The sequence below is a fragment of the Penaeus japonicus genome, unplaced genomic scaffold (assembly GCF_977035675.1).
Source record: "Penaeus japonicus unplaced genomic scaffold, GWHDUDI00000001_assembly GWHDUDI00000011, whole genome shotgun sequence".
NCBI classification, from domain to species: domain Eukaryota; kingdom Metazoa; phylum Arthropoda; class Malacostraca; order Decapoda; family Penaeidae; genus Penaeus; species Penaeus japonicus.
The window spans coordinates 39,132,740-39,137,739 of record NW_028234413.1 but is presented as its reverse complement, the minus strand read 5'-3'; positions in this window follow the sequence as shown (position 1 = coordinate 39,137,739).

Here is a 5,000-nt window from a genome sequence, read left to right as displayed (position 1 = left end):
AGAGGGAGGGAGGGAGGGAAGAGGGGAGGGAGAGAAGGAGGGAGGAGAGAGTTAGATAAATAGATAGAGATTGAAAGAGAGAGAGAGAGAGAGAGAGAGAGAGAGAGAGAGAGAGAGAGAGAGAGAGAGAGAGAGAGAGAGAGAGAGAGAGAGAGAGAGAGAGAGAGAGAAGCAGACGACGGAGTCCAAGAGGAGCTGAGAGAGAGAGAGAGAGAGAGAGAGAGAGAGAGAGAGAGAGAGAGAGAGAGAGAGAGAGAGAGAGAGAGAGAGATTAAGAAAAAGAGAAAGAAAAAGAGAGGGAAGGAGATGGGAGGGAGGGAAAAAGGGAGGGAGGAGAAAATTAGATAAATAGATACAAAGATAGAGAGAGAGATAGAGATTGAGAAAGAGAGAAAGAGAGCGATAGAGACTGAGAAAGAGAGAGAGAGAGAGAGAGAGAGAGAGAGAGAGAGAGAGAGAGAGAGAGAGAGAGAGAGAGAGAGAGAGAGAGAGAGAGAGAGAAGATAGAGATTGAGCAAGAGAAAGAGAGGAGAGAGAGAGATTGAGAGAGAAGAGAGCGAGAGAAGGAAGAGCGAGGAGAGAGAGGAGAGAGAGAGCGCGAGAGAGAGATGAGAGAGAGATGCGAAGAGAGGAGGAGAGAGAGAGAGAAAGAGAGAGACAGAGAGAGAGAGAGAGAGAAAGAGAGAAGGGACAGAAAAAGAGAGAGAGAAAGAGAAGGAGAGAGAGAGAGAGAGAGAGAGAGAGAGAGAGAGAGAGAGAGAGAGAAAGAGCGATAGAGATTGAGAAAAAGAAAGAGAAAGCGAGAGAGATTAAGAAAGAGAGAAAGAGAGAAAGAGAAAGAGAGCGAGAGAGAGAGCGAGAGAGATTAAGAAAGAGAGATTAAGAAAGAGAGAGAAAGAGAGAGAGAGAGAGAGAGAAAGAGCGAGAGAGAGAGAGAGAAGGGGGCTGGAGGAATAAATCGTTCCGTCAGACGAGGTGAAAAGTCGGGCGTGTTCGTTGAGCGGCGAAACAGATGCTTCGAATCGCTTCGTTATGGATCGTTGTATTTCTTCATCCCGGCTCTGCGATGTTGCCACGAGCCCTTCTGAAGGTTGAGGCTCCGTTGAACTAATGGGACATATCGATGAGAACTTTAATGCATATGTATATTTCTATCTCTCTCTCTCTCTATCTATCTATCTATCTATCTATCTATCTATCTATCTATCTATATATATATATATATATATATATATATATATATACGAACAAGTAGATAGATATATAGATATAAACAGATAGGCAGATAGATAAATAGATAGATGGTATTGGCTAGATAGAAGAGGTGATTACGCTTGGTAGATAGATGCTATAGCTAGAACGGTACAGATACATATATATAATAAATATAGATATAGATATAGATAGATAGAGGAAAGATAGAAAAGAAAAGATAGAGAGAGGCAACAACAACAAAAAAACAACAAAACAATATAACCCAATCAGTGCTTGCTTGGTCCCAGGGTCCGCCTCTCCCCCCCCCCCCCCTTTGATATAAAAAAGGATTAATAATATCTAATTTGATCAGTTTATCAATAGTTATACAAGTCACAGGTAATAACACAATGGTAAACAATTACCCGTGTGTAAAAAGGAAAACCGTTCGAAAACACACTATGATTTCTTTTCTTTTTATTTATTTTTTTTTTTTTTTGATTTGCTTACGCTGTGATGAACCTTGGTGAGTTTCTCATTCTTCCTGTGGGCAGTGTTTTTATTCTATCTGTGTTGTGCGTTACTGTGATGTGTTTTGTGATTCACCTTCTGGTGGAATTTGAGACCGTTTCGACCATTGCGACTCTCAGTTTTGAATTGCCGACTTTGAAGAAACGTCTTTATCTGGACAGCCAATGAGAAGCGCGATTCTCACATGCGTTCCGCCAATCACCGTCCAGTAATATCAAAACACAGTTACGCGCTATTTTTTTTAAACAGGCCTATACCTTCCTTCCTGGATCTTAGCTATTGGAATAAAAGGGCTAATTTTGACTCTGCTGAAACAACTGTGCTGGTGAAATCAGTTCATAAATGACATGAAGTCCTGGAATGATAGATTTCAACTGAACTGAGACTTAAACCTTAAAAATCCTACTTGTGAGGAACTAATGCCTTGCTTCTTTGGATGTTTATTTAGTTCTTAGCTATTCGAGGACCTGAGATGGAATTTGAAATCACAATTATCACAGTATTGATACCATTTAGTGGACATATGTTGCCCTTACCTCAGCGCCTGTTGATGCTTTGGCAAAGGCTAACAATCCTCTACCTTTGCTTAGTTTGGCTTGTCAGGGCTTTTCACAAACTGTATCTTGGTTTAGATCTATATTTTATATATCTTTATTTATCTATTTATTTATTATTATTATTTTTTAATGAAAGTCGGAAATAGCGTAAGTCTTTCTTTAACGTGATTTACGAGTGTCTTTAGTTCCAGCTTGAGAAATTTGCTACTAAGTTGAGCAGACGCAGAAATTGCACCAAATCTGACGTCGCAAGTTGTTTGGTCGTAGCGGGTTGTTGCAACAGGAGCTACGACATCGCAAAGCTTTTTTGGGATCCGGTCCCAGGTCTTCTCTCCTTGAAACCCTGGACCCCATGGTGCTCCACCCCTTCCTAAAGTCATGGATTCACCCCATATCTCTAGACGCAAGAGACACCGACCAGAGAGAGAGAGAGAGAGAGAGAGAGAGAGAGAGAGAGAGAGAGAGAAAGAGAGAGACAGAGAGAGAGAGAGAGAGAGAGAGAGAGAGAGAGAAAGAGAGAGAAAGAGACAGCTTCCATCCCCCCCACCCCACCCCACCCACCCACCCATCCAGAGAGAGAGAGAGAGAAAGACAGAGAGACAGCTTCCATCCCCCACCCACCCACCCACCCATCCGCCCCGACCCAACAAATGCCACGCCCACATACAGAATCCATTTCCGGAAGCATTAAGGCAGAAGCAGACGGGGGGCGCTCTTTGGAAACATTTAAGGCCAACACCGAGAGGCACAAAAACCAAACAAATTAATTAGAATGTGTTTGACTTTCTCTTCTACGCCACTTATGCATAATCTTTTTTTTCTTCTTCTTCTTCTTCTTCTTCCTTCCCTCTTGACCCTTACAGATCCCAAACTTTCCTGAAAAAAAAAATAGATCTAAAATATTGTTGACAAAAAAGAAGAAGAAGAAGAAAAAAAGACATCAATTAGTGAAGGACAAATATCCAATCACACACTATTGCCTTCCCAGAGTTACAGTATGAGCTAGAATGCCACCCTGATGGACGTCCCAGGAACACAGGCCGAGGCATACTTGGCTTTCTGCTTTTTGAAAAAAGGGGGCCATCGTTGCAAGACATATACAGACACTGACTGAGGGCCTTAAATGCAGTTGGACAAGGAAATGACAGTACTTAACATCCAGCAAAATAACCCGTACAGCGGACTGAAATCGTGTAAACATAAACGGAGTTACGGACGGCGAGAGCAAACGTTGGCGCTATAGTTACGTAGAAAGCGAAAGCAAATAGCGTGCGAGCGAACGCCGACCGAATGCATACATACACGTTTCTACTTTCCAAACCTTGCGTTAAAAAAAATAAAAAATAAAAAATATACTACACATTCTACTCCAAACCTTGCGTTGAAAACAAAAACAAAACAAAAAGCAAAACTACATGTTCTACTCCAAACCTTGTGTTAAAAAAAAAATAATAATGATAAATAAATAAATAAAACTACACGTTCTACTCCAAACCTTGCGTTAAAAAGAAAAAAAGAAAAAAAGAAAAAAAAAACTACACGTTCTACTCCAAACCTTGTGTTAAAAAAATAATAATAAGTAAATAAACAAATAAAACTACACGTTCTACTCCAAACCTTGAGTTAGAAAAAAAAAGTCTACGTGCATATGCGTATATGATCAGATCTATGCAAAGAGATAGCGGTACTGATTTTAGAACGTAGAGAGAGAGAGAGAGAGAGAGAGAGAGAGAGAGAGAGAGACGAGGAGAAGGGGGAAGGAGTAGAGAGGAGAAGAGCATGAGAGAGAGAGAGAGAGAGAGAGAGAGCTAGAGAGGAGAGAGAGAGAAAGAGAGGGAGGTGAGAAGAGAGAGACGTGAGGCGAGAGAGAGAGAGAGAGAGAAGATGAGAGACTACGAGGAGAGAGAGAGAGAGGATGAGAGAGAGAGAGAGAGGTGTAGGATGAGACTCCTGATAGAGACCAGGTAGAGACATGCGGGATACCCTGCGAAGAGAGAGAGAGAGGGAGAGAGAGAGAGAGAGACAGACACAGAGAGAGAGAGAAAGAGAGAGAGAAACGAATAAAGAGAATTTGCAATCTGACATAGGTGTACGTACAGTAGCACACGCCGCAGTATGAATTAAACGAACCAAATTTCCCAGCCAGGGGTGACTTCGTACCCAGTCTCGAATCGCGGACACTATGAGTAAACAGTACTAAAGACATTGCGTGGCTTGCATATCATGTTTCAAGATGGTAATTTCTCAAACGTGGATTTATCTTTTTACGTTTGTTATGAATAATAAACAAGCGCACACACGCACATACACACACACACACACATAAACACACACACACACACACACATACATATTATATTATTATATATATATATATATATATATATATATATATATATATATATATATATATTTACATATATATATACATACATACACATATATGTATGTTTGCATATATATACATATATATACACACATATATATATATATTTTCTTTGTTATTTATATATATATATATTATATATATATATATACATATATATGTATGTATTATGTATATACATATATAATACATACATATATACATATAATAATAATGATGATAATAATAGTAATAGTAATAATAATAATTATAATAATAATAATGATGATAATAATAGTAATAGTAATTATAATAATGATAATAATAATAATGATGATAATAATAGTAATAGT